Genomic DNA, 14,904 nt, shown 5'->3' on the forward strand with positions numbered 1-14,904 from the left:
GTAAGACTAATAAGAATTTAGAAAATATTCTACAAGCACTTATAAATCTTGATATATTTGCAGTTCATTTCAGTACTGTCTCCTATGAATCTTGTAGCTACTGAGATAAGGATGTATGATAGCAACTAATAAAAGTTGGTCAAATGGAGGTAAAAGTGACCAAACCATAGTACTCAAGTGAGAATATAAATATATGGAAATTTTCTCAAGAATCTGTCTGAGTCTTTCTGGGTGGAAAATGTTTTACACCGTACACTAACTAAACATGATGATGTGTTTTGGAGACCTAGTGAGTAACACATTTATGAGAGGGAAACACAGACCACATAGAAGAGAGGTCATGAAAAATACCTGATGCTTCAGACAGTCATTTGTTTGAAATGTTTTATCAATAACTCTATAGAAGCATCACAACTGGAGTTTTGGAAGTAGATAAGTAGGCAGATAAAGATGCATTACAGGCAAACCAGTTATCTCATATGTCATTTATGTAGCTTTTCCACAAAGAATTCACATTTTTTTATCTGAGCACTAGGGCTTTATACCTTAGGTGGCTAAATCAATAACTAGAATTGCTGAAGCTCTAGTAAATGTGGGACAGTGGGGAGTAAAAAGGAAGGAATATATGATAAACTATTCATGAACAGGAAGCTATGTAGAATGGGGAATTACTACTATCACAGCTATGGAGGAATAACACAAAACTGTAGAAGTCAGTAGGCTCCCTTGTGCCAGCTTTTGGAAGAGTGCACCAGTAACAGAATTTAAAAAATAATGATGCAAATCACAGTGGTACCATATTGTGTGTAATTTTGTCACTTTAAATAAATATGACAAAAGTGGTGTATGACAAATAGATGGATTCCCAGGTGAGTCTGCTTTATCATAACAGTGTCTAGGGGTTTGGTGAACTCTCCTCCTCAAATGCGTTTGTTAAGAGAGAACAGAATATTTGAAGGAATAAAGATATGTATTGCCTTGACTCTTTATCTCTGCTCAGTGTTCAAGCATAAAAGGAAAATCTATCAATTCAGTGAGGAGACTGACAGTCCTGTACATAAATCTGTAAACCAGTAGACCAGAGGAATGACATCCCTAGAGAAGTCTTTGTAGTTTTGTGTATTCCTGCTGTCTCTGAGATGCTGTTTCTTTTCCCATGTCTTGGACGTGTCTCAGGAATGAACTGTGGAGAGAGTTCTTCCTTCTGCTGAGGGTTTGAAAAAGAATCCAGATAGTGTTTTGGAAGCAGATTGATTCACAATGCAATGAGTGTTGACCAGACTATTTGTTAATATATTCATGATCTTGATTGAAAAACAAATATTTTAGTAAAAAAAAAAAAAAAAGGAAAATTTTTAATAAATGAAAATATCCTACTCTCTGATCAACACTTCAAAATGAAAGAAAAGTGGTTGTGAATAGGAAGAAAATTGCACTATCAGTTTTGAATAACTCTTAAAGTATCATGACTTTACATAACAGCTTTACAAAATTGTCATTTCAGTGGTGGATTTTATAGAAATACGTTGCAGTCCTGAAAATTTAGGACATTTTTGGATGAAAACAAAGTCACTGACTCTGCTTGACATACTGCTGGAAGAAAACTATATTAGACCTAGTCTACTTTTAACTACAAAGAAGACCCCAGTCTTATATATCTTAGTTGTGTGTATTAACATGTGGACATAATGGATATTGTCTTTGATGAATAGACTATTTTTGACCTTTTATTCCATTTTATTTTTAACATGAGTATATATACTCTTGAAACTGTAGTTGAAGTGGAGCTTTTTAACCTGTGGCTGATTGGCATGACTTCCCTCTTCTTGGAGAGAAATAGGAGTTTCAAAGTGGGATCAACACTAAACCTGAGCTCCTGTTTGCAGTGTGTGAGTCAGCTCAAAATGATTACCTTGTCCTAAAACCAGATAGTACACTAATGTTAATTAGAGACATTGAGCTCTTTGATTAACTGAGGCAATGAAGCTTTGGAAGGTCCTGTATTCTGGGTTTATTTATTTAATGTGCATTGTAACTGTGTATTAAGAAGGAGATTGTAGTTTAACACTGGCATATTGTGTCCTCAAAATCAATGTCATTGATTAGAATTTCTTGAATAAAACCCAGTGCAAACATGCTTTAGACATTTAGGTTATCTATGTGCAAAATTAAACAATAATGACCCATAATTTAAACTATATTGTTTTATGGACTTTTTGGGGAAGTCCACAAAAGCCATAAACAAAACATGTCATTTCCAGTGGAAACAAACCTCTCTAAATGCTCTAAAGACTACCTATCTCAGTAAATGCTTCCTTTCCTTCAGTCATGGACTTCTTGCCCTGTGATTATTTTCCCGCAAAACAGCTGCCTACAATAAAGACCAGATATCAAGTTCTACTGTGTTTTCTGTTGTCAATATGAACCAGATGCTTATTATTTAACTCCTCTGTGAACAGGTTTTCAACTGTTACTAAAGAAAGTGTACAAAAGATAAGTGAAGAATTTTACAATGAATTAACGTTGCTTTGCAATATAAAACGTTGAATTAAAAAGTAAAACAAAACAGAAAGAAGCTGAAACAACCAAAAAACAACAACCTAAAATCAGTGCAGATACAATATTAAATGATATCGGGCATTTTAGTTCAGTAAACTGAACACAATAATGCGTTATAAATAATTGAAAAGATGGGAAACGCATTCATCTCTCACTCTATCTCAGGAAAACTATTTTCTGAAAATGGGCACACATTATTCTGAAGTTTTCAGGGTAACAGATGCCTGAGTGCATGCCAAAATCAAATTTCACTAATTTACAGAGACAGGTATAAAAATGTTTGCTCCACATGATTGCAATTCTGATTCTCATTTTACACATTATACTTTGTATATGTCAAAAAATTCACTCATTCTGACACTTTTGCATGAATTTTTGAGTAACTGATATGATTTCTGAGAAAATCTGCCAAATGAAAATATTTTTACTGGCCTCTGCATTCTTAAGATGGACATGAAAGATACCTTTTCCTGAATCTCATGATTTTGGATGCCGTTAGGTGTGAAGCGTATTTTAAGAAGAGAATTAGGGAGTTCTAATATACCTTTCAATTTGCTCACATTCTTCTGAGTGATTTGGTTTAGGTTATACTATATCATGTTATGTAAACTTTTGTAAGCCATATGATTCAGTCCAATGCTTTCTTCACAAATGTGCAGTCTTCATCATGGTTAGGCTTCACTAACGAAGATTTGGGAAGGCACTACCCACGCTTGTTGCAACTGCGTTGGTGGCTAAAAAGGCCAATGCAAGATAGACAAGCCTGTTTGCAAAAGGCACAGCAGAAAGACTCCTTAGGTGGTACACTCTGCAAGGCATGATTCTTTCTGCGCTGTCTTTTCTCCTCAGGAGTGATCCTGTGTGCTTTCTCAAAAGCGTCAGCAGCGTTATAGATAGTGTGTCTCCAGACTTCCCAATTGGAGGCCAGAGTAGACAGTTATGTTGGTCAATATGGCCAAGGCTGAGATGTTGTTTCAGGGAGTCCTTGTACCTTCTCTCTGGGGTTCCTCTCTTGCAGCAGCCGGTGGCAAGTTCACCATAAAGCAAGATCTTAGGGAGGCGGTGGTACTTCATCCTTGAGACATGTCCTGCCCAACGCAGCTGTGTTCTCAGCAACATGGCCTCAATACTTGTGACTGCTGCTTGTTCTAGAACAGATGTATTGGTCACATAATCTGACCAGTGGATGTTTAGGATTGTACGGAGACAGAGTTGATGGAAGCGTTCTAGGAGACGCAGGTGGTGGTGGTAGATGACCCATGATTCAGATCCATATAAGAGAGTAGACAGCACAATGGCTCTGTAAACACTGATCTTTGTACTTTTCTTCAAGTGTTTATTTCGCCAAACTCTTTTATGTAGTCTTCCGAAAGCACTGTATGCCTTTGCTAACCTGTTGTCTATCTCTCCGTCAATCTCACCATCCAAGGAGATGAGGCTACCTAATCTCCTCAGCAGTCTTTGTAACAACATTAATATTAAACACTCTGGTTCTTAAAAAGTGGAACGGAGTAGGACAGCAAACAGCCAGAAACAGGAGGCACCTTAAGAATGTGCAGATTATTGATAGAGTTCAGCTGTAGCACCTTTGCAGTGGTGTGATAGTTCTTTTGCTCAAGGGGTGTATATGTCTGGCAAGCTCTGAAATGTCGATGTCGGTCTGAAGACTTGTAAGAATAGAAATCGCTTAGATATAAAGGCACCTTGTGTGAACATTTTCTTTCTTGTATTTCCTTGAAACCAAATGCTGCATTTGAATTCCTTTGCTATTTACCCAAAACATTCAGAACCTCAGGGCTAAACAAACAAGACATTCCCAGAATGCCCAAGTTATCATATTTGGAACATGAGGAATACTTCACTGGCATCAGAAAAGGAAATGTACTTTCTACAGAACTAGTATATGGATAAATACATGACAATTCAGAAAACATGATTATGGTAATCTTCCTTTCCCTCATTTTTCCTGAATAAGTCTATAAAAACTGTAAAACGAAGATGATATTGCTTGAAAACACTGAAATGAGTAATGGGATCCAATGAAGCCACTGGAGATATCCCAAAAAAAAACATTTTAGCCTTGCTTTTATTTGAAACATCGTTGCCAAAAATGAAACAGTTAAACCACTAGTCAGACTCAAGTGCACCTCTGATCTGCCTAAAGTCTGAGCACTTACACCTGCCATTGCTATTAAAAAATTTTTACTTGAGTAGGGAACACATGGAAACAAACAGAAGGGAGAGACAGATCTAACTCTAGCAGCAGTCAAAATAAAGAAGTCCTTGTTCAGTCCAAACTTGAAAATACTTCTTTATATAATTTATAAGATGAATTTAGAGGCATTGCTATGCTCATTTGAGCTGGGACAGAGCAGTTTCTTGAAAAAATACACTTACACAGTTTTGTACCCACTAGCTACTTTTGTTTGTGTTGTAGTTGATGCCTCTGCCTGGTTCCTGATGGAAGCCTTCCTGATATTCATAGATACTTGTTAATTTTTCTTTGCATCAAATCTATGATAGTTGCAAACAACAATGCACATGGTGTGATTCTTGGGGCTGTACTGTTCAGGGCCAGGAGTCGGACTTCGATGATCCTTGTGGTCCCTTCCAACTCAGGATATTCTGTGGTTCTAGCATTGACTGCATAAAGTAGCCCCTTGCTTTGCTGTTTTTAAGCTTGGTCTGGCTCTCATCATGGCCAAGGTAGATAGCTCTCCAAGGAAGCAGAACCCTGGGGTTAGCAAAATGGCCTTAGCCCTGCTGCCTGTTTTTATTATGTCAGAACACTAGGAAAAGCCAGTGGACTTGATGCAGACAGACAGATGCTGCCAGGGCTGGTGAAGGATCTATTGCCAGCAGCACCATTCAGTGTTTCCTGCTTTGTATCCTTCATGTTCCTGGCAGATGCAGCAGCACCAATCCTCCAGGGATTGCCCTCTTTCCTCCTTCCCTTTCAGGTATCAGAACACTGTAACTTCTACTCTTCTCTTCCTTTCAGCAACCAATTTCTTCAGTATACAGTTCAACTCTGTCTTTACTGCAAGAAGTCTTGAATGGGCTTGGTGGTGAACTCCACGTTGCTGGTCATGGCCGTGTTCAACACTCAGAGTTGACAATGTTTGACAGCTTCCCTCCCTGTAAGTATGGTAGTCAAACCCTGCTATGAAAACCAGTTATGTAGTAGAGGTAGGATCTGGAACTGTGATTCCTCTTCTGGCCCTGGCACAGTTTTCCTTCACAGTTTTAGCTGGATCTGTTAGCTCCTCTGTGCTTTAGTCCTATTGGTAGAATGGGGGGGTGTTCTACTTTGCAGCTCTGCATGGATGTTGCAGAAGATAGGCTGAAAAGGGTAATGTGAAAATACAGGTTCTGGAAGAAAAATAAAAGCTGAGCACAAAAGAAAGGTAGTTTTCCTGTTAGATACATGGATAATATATATAGTGTTGCACAGACAGTAACAAAATAGCATATAAAGATGTAAAACAATAAAGATGGAGTTCTTAGTGCAACGCCGTCAATTACATTCCTAAAGCAAACACATAGGGGTGTCAAATAAACATCCACAGGCATTTTTACTAAGTATAAGATTGCATGCTGGAGGAAAGCTAAGTCTTTTTCTGTTAAAACATTAAAATACTGGTGTGTAATATGTGATGTGCAGGTTCCAGGAAGTGTGAAATTCACGTGACAACTTTTCTATAAAAATGAACTTCACTGATCTCAGCGCAGTAATAAATGGTAGCAATGATCAGGACAACAGTAGTACTTTGGGCTTATACAACGCCTTTAGTTGCAATATTCTAGATCATTTTACAAAAATAATTATCTCAGATTCTCAACTTATTGAGAATTACTTTTAGTAAGTCCTTTATTTGTATTCTACCTATGGAGGCAAAGAAATTCTGAGAAATAAATTATTTTCATAAGTTCATGAAGCATTCAGTATTTCAGACAAGGACTTCTGCAAGATCTGGGTTTCTCTCCTGTTCTTAATTACTTCTGTTTTTCTAGAAGGCATTGTGAGACAAACGGAAAACCTACTACATGGAAAAAAATACCCAGGGAGGAAAAAAATCATCCCCTTCTCATCTCCCATCCCAATATTAAAAGGAAATCATACCTGTGAACTGGATATGAAGTGAGATTTACGGAATTATTTACTCTGCAATAGACTAAAAATTAGTTTCCATGGCAACCACTGCACCTTCTGAAATACAGAATATCTCTACCATAAGCATAAATACAGCAAAACAAAGTCTTTAACTTATCTTTTTTTATTTTAATAAGTAAGAATTTGTGCTGCATATAAATATACATTAAATGATCTTTCATATATTTTTAATACTAAGTTCTGTAATGTGTGTGTTTTTAGAAAGGAATTAATATTTGCTAGCAATTGTAGCCCTTGTGTGTTGTCCCTGAGAGGATAATACCAGAAAAAGTGGTTTGAAAATGCTGCTGATATATGAAAAGCTGGAAGTCCATGATAATTTCCTTATTAAGATTTTATGATTTATATGGTTCACATCCCTATCACTGAGTAAAGATTCAAAGGAAGAGTGATCTTTTTAGTATTGATCATGTGCTGATAATAGTCCTGCTTAGAGTGGGAAATTGGACTAAATGACATCTGTTGCAGCTCATATTTCTATGATTTTATGATTAATTTCCTTATGAATTCATTTGTGCTAGTTTTAAAGTCTCCTGTCTCATATAGGTACTAATTCCTTAAACCATGCAAAACTTCATTTAAAAGACTATGCAACATGCCAGATATGTGACAGAAATCATGATACAGGTGTTCTTTTGAGAAAGAGGTGATGGAAGAAATCTAGGCAATTTTAATTTAATTTCATGGATTTGTCATTAAAAAAAAGAAGCAAATATATTCTATTAAATTTGTCTAAACCCAGGGTAAATTTGGTTTACTTTCACACTAGCTGAATGGAAAACTTGTGAGTTCTTCCTATCCTAAATCATATTATTTGACATACATTCAAGTATCTATAACTTTGTAATAGGGAGGAGGTTGCTGCCAGGAGCAGAAACCCTGGAGTTTTTGAGATTTTGGATTCAGCAAAACCATTGACCTACCTCAGTGCAAGGATTCCAGGATTTTCCTCCCATGGTGAATTTTAATAAGCTTGTTTTTCACTCTGGCTCAGAACATAACTGAATTTTAAGGTTTCCATGGAATGGAATTAAAGCCTCAGTGGAGAATGAGGGCTAACACAGTTGTGCAATATGTAACAGAAATCTCTGTAATAGTCCATGACTGTAGATCTTTTTCTCTCATTCTCTGCGTAAGTAATTATGTCTTTTTAGGTATTGCACAGAAGTGAGTTACTTTTTTTTTTTTTTTTTGAGAGTACTGGTTATACTGCACTTGAATATACTAAGATTATTTTATATATTTGAACTCCCCAGAAATTTTATTTTGTTAACATCTCTATAAAAATACAAAAAGGTTTTTGTGATCTGAAACAGATCTGCACCAAAATAAGTCCGTGAGTTGTTAGTATATGGGGGATTGATTCAGAAACAAAACAGCATTCTCAAATGTGAACGTGGTGTTTTGTTCTGAGTAAGACATGAAGAGAACAGTTAAGAAAAGGTCATAGCAGAAAGGAAAGAGACACAGGAGGGTCTATTAGACAGTTGGGACTATTTCATCACTGCTGTATGGGCTAAAAAGTTATCTTACATAATTTTGTGTAGTTGAAGGTTTTCACATGAATTATGCCCACCTTGTGCTTGTTGTTTGTTGCTTGAAGGATGAGGAAGGGTTAATATATTGCAGTAAGCTTCAGCAGAAATGCCTGGCAGTTTAACACAGTACCTATGCACTCCTTTAGTGGCTGTCACACACTTCCAGTGATTTTGTACTGGAAGTCGCGTTATGGTTTTTAAACTCTGGTGATTGTAACTTATATTTCAGATACTAGACGGAGATTTCTGAGATTTCTCTGTTATTAATAAATAGTGACAAGTAAAATAAAGATATTTTTTGTTTCGGGATGTTTTGGCATTTTCATTCTTTGTAGAAGGCAGAGGCCAAACACCAGAAAACACAAATATCCTGCTGGAAAAATTACAGTACTTACTTTCTATCAAAATATGAAAAAAATTTCAGCAAAATTCAGCTGATTCTCAAGATTTCAGTCATCCTTATTAAGTCTTTTATAGTCAAGAGAAAGAAATGGGCATTTCTAGGGTGCAATCCTAAACCATATATCCAAAATTAATGAGTTCAATTGTTGTCTACAAATGCCTACTCATATTTCTTGTCTATAGAAATCTGGGCTGATTTTCTCTGGTGTTACATGCATTGTACTGAGCTAAAGTTATTGAAACAAATCTGATCCTCAGTTTCAAAATTTTAATCAAAAATACTGGTTTTTTAGATATGTACCAGTTTAATGGACTGTGGAATATTCTGTGTGGTATGAAAAAAGATGCTTCAGTTCAAATTGGTTTAATGGTAGTACCCAGTTTAATGTCTTCATTTGGGAGAGCTGAAGACAGAGAAACTTGATGGGCCACTGTCCACAAAGATTTTCATGTTAAACTACAACTTACATCATTCACTGGGTCATAGAATCCCTCCACACTGGGAGAAATAATTATAAGGTATGAAATACTTTCAAGGAAACACTGATGGGAAAACATCAGGACCTATAAATGAGTGGGAAAAGTGAGAAATATTAGGTTTAATGTGGTATTAAAATGATATGAAATAAAACACACTTCTTCCATTTAAATGAGAGGAAATTCTCTGATGCGAGTCAAAATTATTCTGAATAACATATCTTGCTTGATATTTCTCAATGAAAAATAGCAGATTCTCAGCAAAAATAATACTTCTTTCCTGTATTCTCAAAACTAACTTTTTTCCTCAGAAAATCTTTTAATAAAAGCCACAAAAAAATTAGTGGCTAGTCTGAGGCTTTATACTTGTTTCTTGGTGACCCAACAGCATTAGGGCACCTGTTGGTCAGGGCAGGACCCAGCAATTGGTCTTATTGAACTTCAAACAAACGGCTTTGTCCCATGGAACCAGCCTGTCCAGACCCCTTTGTAGAGCCTTCCTGCCCTCCAGCAGATCAGTACTCTCACAGCTCAACTTGGTGTCATCTGCAAAATGGCTGAGGAGGCACTCAATCCCCTCATCCAGATCATTGATAAAGATATTTAACAGAACTGTCCACAGTACTAAGCCCTGGGGAACACCACTGGTGATCGGCTGCCACATGAATACATCTACCTCATATGTACAACCAAAAATGTACTGTTAAATGGCTCTGGTCATGCAGGGCAGTTTACACAAGCAGTGTGCCCTGAGTCTCCATTTGGATGTGAAAACCAGTCTATATCAAATTCAAATGCAGATTAAAATTTTGTGTAAATTTTGGAGGAGTTCAAGAACTCAAGGTGAAGTTGTCTGGCTCTGACCAGACAGAGGTTTATGCTGAACCTCTGAAAATTAGATAGCAGATTCTAGATCCTAAATAAGTCATGTAGAGGGTTTTGAAACTTTTGCCCTTGATAGTTTAATAGGCCAAATTAAGTTACTTTTACATACATTAAATAGATACCTTATTAGATAATTCATTATTAGATAATACTGTTATGTCCCAATGACAGTCCTATCAAAACTTTCTATTGAAAATCAATGGACTTGCAAGAACATCAGTAATGTTCATCAGTACAGATATAACCTTCTGTAGTGTCTTTATCACTTTTCTTGAAGCAGGTCAAGATCCTAATTAATTATTAATTTTCTGTAATGTCTGAAGATAGGTCAAGATAAGTTTAATTAAAAAGCATCAGCTAAGCAGTGCTGAGGAAGCTTCTGTGGGGAATCTTTCTGATACTTTACTTCTACTTGATGTTTAAAGCAGTTATCCTGCTGAGGTTATTTTGTCAGGTTTCTGTCAGACTGTCTTTCTCACATTTTGCAGTTCATTGCTGCAGTCTCTGATAATCTTACCACACTGACTGGCTCCAGTTATTACCCTTTATATGAAGGATCTATGTTGAAAGCCAGTTATGAGTTTCTGTCCCAGTGGATTGCATGATGAAGTTGAAGCAGGCTGTCATCCAAAGCTGTATAATAGCCTCAGCTGGGAAATACAAAAGTGCCATGGATTATTGATAGAGTCATATCTGCAGTTCTGCTGACAAATTCGATGCCTCTTTTGCTAGGTTTCCATTATTAAGAAATACCTCTGTTAGTATGTCCCCCCCTTCTCTCTCCCTGTGTGTTCCGTTTGACTTGGCTTATGATTTGACATTGTGCCATATATACCAGTGAAAAATGATGTTATACTTAATAACCCTAATGCTACAAGGAAAAATTATGAACGTAACAGAGTTCTAATGATCTTCATTTAAAAACACCCAAAAATCTAGAAGTATGAATTTAACAGACCATTTTAAAATTATCTTTTATTCTACTTTCTTTCAAAGCACTTCATAAAGCATTAAAATGCATCATTTTTCCTTATTTGAATATCTGTAGTGCAAAGGAAATGACAGAGAAAGGACGATTATTCTACCAGTTCTTAATAGTTTAACTGACATGCTGGTAAAATAAGTCTTCAGTTATTCATCAAAATTATACCCACATTGGAATAAAAAAATCTTTCGCCCCCTTCATTACATTGTGGGGCATAACTGTTATAAGGAAAACTGAAAATATGACTTTGAAGATTTTGATTGACACAACTGCAAAAAGTTAACTCTTTATATTATTGTGAAAATCCTACCACTGCTACCTCTGTGTTGTAGATTACTTTTTCTCTAGCTGAACTGTAAGAGTGTAAATGAAAAAACAGGGAAAATTGTGGTGGCAACATGGATTCTGCAAAGCATATTTCTCTTCTCAGTCATATCTTCACTCAAGATATGGAAGCACAAGATGTAGTATTTGGCTAAGGCTGAAACATTTGTCTAAGATGGAAGTGTTGCGATACATACAGTGGTAGCAGTTAAGGAGTTATGAAAGATATCCTTGGGTCTTTCAAAAGATGTGAAATCAAGAACCAACTAGTTAAAAAGCATCTTGGTTAATCATTTTTGGAGGAGAAGAGAGACACCACTTCTCTGGGCTGTGATCAGTGTGTTCGCTACCTCTACTCCAAGTCATAATGGTTTTGACTGCTCTCCCGTGCAGCATTCAGTCCTTCCTCCATCACAGAGGACCTGACTGTGTTGATGTCCATAAGTCTGTTAAGACAAGATGGGTTTGTGCCACTGATTTAATTTCTGACTAGTTGAGATTTACCAGAATGTCTTAAAACGAGAGCTGAAATGTTGAATGCTAATGAAAACTGATTGAACAAGGACAGTGAGATCAAGCTCTCAGCAGTACTTTAATGAAGTACTGCTGAGAAGTTTTGTTAAAGACCAGATATTCCAAAAGACTCTTTGGCATATGAACCACCTGTCAGTGGTAAATCAATTACTTTGTGTCAAATGTCCCTTTTGAAAGGGAGTATTAAGCTATTCTCTTCAGTGTATAAATAGTGTGGGAATTGCCCTTCACTTATTAATTTTAAAATAGGTATTGATATAGAAGTTACTTAGCTAATTTTAACAAACTGCTCTCTAAGGTGAATGGTATTTAATTATTCTGTGTTGTTTGTCATTGTGTTATGCTTCTTTGGGTAGCAGCATGAAAGGGGTCTGTTAGCTTACTCCAACCAGACTGCTGTCTTCTGGGGTACATGGAACTCCAAGAAGGGAAAATGGAAATTGTCTTTTTCTTGAGAACTCAGAAGGGACCGTCTCCTCAGCGTGTTGCCGACCAAGGAACTTAGGAGCCATGGGTGAGCTGGAAGTCTGCAGAACAACAGAAATTGGGTAGGGGAGAGTCATGTATCCCATCCTTCAAGGTGACAGACTGCAAACTGTCTTTATATACAGTCAGAGGAGTTTACAACATCATCATGGCTAGGCTTCGCGAACGAAGATTTGGGAAGGCACTACCCATGTTTGTTAAAAGCACGCTGGTGGCTAATGAGGCCAGTATGAGACAGACGTATCTGATTGCAAAAGGCACAGCAGAAAGACTCCTTAGGAGGTATATTCTACAGGACATGATTCTTTCTACGTTGTCTTTTCTCCTTGAGAGTGATCTTACATGCGTTCCCAAAGGAAACAACAGCATTACAGATGATGTGTCTCCAGACCTCCTGATTGGAGGCCAGAGTAGACCAGTTATGTTGATCAGTATGGCCAAGGCTGAGATGTTGTTTCAGGGAGTCCTTGTATCTTCTCTTCGGGGTTCCTTTCTTGCAGCAACCGGTGGCAAGTTCGCCATAAAGCAGGATCTTAGGGAGGCGGTGGTCCTTCATCCTTGAGACGTACTCTGCCCAACGCAGCTGTGTTCTCAGTAACATGGCCTCAATACTTGTGACTGCTGCTTGTTCTAGAACGGATGTATTAGTCACATAATTTGACCAGTGGATGTTTAGGATTGTACGGAGATAGCGTTGATGGAAGCGTTCTAGGAGACACAGGTGGTACAACTGGTGAAATAAATTGTACAGCTTCTGTATTGAGTAGATCTGAAGGAAAGACACGAGTTTGCAAGAAGACAAGTCCCATTCTGAGTATTCTCCTAATCACAAAAAAAAAAAAAAAAAAAAAAGAAAAAAGAAAAAAGAAGTCTTTCAATTCACTTAGCCTTCTGGGGTTCCTGCTTCTGAGAAAAAAAAAAATGTAGAATGAAACATTACGGTTTGGCAGGCACAGGGAGTCATCATGCCAACAATGTCGTGATGATACCCTGAAAGCATGTGTGCAAGATGTGTTCCTTTTTAGGTTAAAAACAAGCATAAGGTAACTATCTAGAAGTGTTGGCCTGTGGTCTACCTTGCCTATGTTTTCTTAAGTCATAAAAAGACAAGTTATAAAAAAAGTGGTTTTAGAAACAGGAATTAATGAAGTTCTTAAATTGAAAATATACCTCTTGGATGGATACACTGAGATACTATTGCATAACCGGTTCATATCAGAAACAGTATCTGAGTATATCTATATGCATAAACATTTCTGTGTATATGTCTGGATATATATTTGCATGCTTTTACACACATAGACACACTGACATTCATTATGGTAGTTGTACATGTGTATCTCATTGGTACATATCCTTTTATCATAAATTAGATAACATCTCTTTTGTCTATCACCACTGTTCTAGAGCAAACAAAAAATTGCATATAGTCACAGTTTAATCTTCCAGGTTTTGTACAAGAAAACATTCTAAGAGAATTCAGAATAGCATAAATATAAGAGCTATTATAGAGGGGCCCCTTTGATAAAGAGGTCATATTTTTTATGATGACATATTTTGGATGAGATAGGACCAATGGATTGCATATTTATGTCCAAGAAGCATTCCTGAAAAACCTGTGCAGAGCATGTAAGGTGTTGTTTTCTATATTCCTTCCATGTTGTCATTCTGTCAACCGTTGATCAACTCAAAGAGCAACTGCAGAGCATGCACAATGGATTAATGATAAGAATTTCTTAATCCCCTTAGTGAACATTGAAATACAATATTTAATAGGAGGCAGTCAAACAATCTTTTGCATGTAGTTTTACTTTTTCTCCTGCTCTGTTACTGAAATCTTAAGGAACTGAGCCTTACTTTGTCCAATAGTAGGTGAAGAGTTGGCAGCAAAGTTTAACAGATTTTACTAATTAATAAAAAAAAAGGGGGGGTTGTTTGTTTGGTTTATTTTCCATATTCCTGAATTTATTGTATGGTGAGTATAAGAACTTTGCCAATTGATATGTTAAACTACAGGTTCTTGTCATCTAACAGGTTTTACTGAGACCTATTGGAGTCTCGGGACAATTTGTGTTGCCTATCCCAAAAGAGGGGATAGAGGCAGATATATTTGAGAAAGACTACGGGCTCTTTTGTTATGATCTATTTGCTGTCTGCATCGTGCAGACTGATGGTTGTTACTAATAAAGCTTACCTAAAGAAGGTAGCAGCAGAGTAAACGCAACGTGTTTGTGGTCTTTTCATCTTTTTTTTTTTTCCCCTCCCTTTCAAGACTGTCATATACAAGTCAACGTGATTTAAAAACTAGGACTTGTTTGAGGAAGAATAGTGCAGCTGATTTCTCTGTAGACAGTTAATAAACTGTCATTCAGGGGCTAGTCTAAACAAGCACTCTGTTTCATTCTCTGAGCAGTCTTTAAGTCTGTTTACTTTTCTCCATTGGTTCTGTAAGTATAATCCCACAAAATTCAGTGAGGAGGCTAGCTTAAAATTTATTTAGTAAAAAAAGTAAGTGATCAAACATAGAATGTGAGAATACT

This window comes from Manacus candei, unplaced genomic scaffold, assembly GCF_025592945.1.
Source record: "Manacus candei isolate 608988 ecotype Guabito, Panama unplaced genomic scaffold, ASM2559294v1 h1tg000008l, whole genome shotgun sequence".
NCBI classification, from domain to species: domain Eukaryota; kingdom Metazoa; phylum Chordata; class Aves; order Passeriformes; family Pipridae; genus Manacus; species Manacus candei.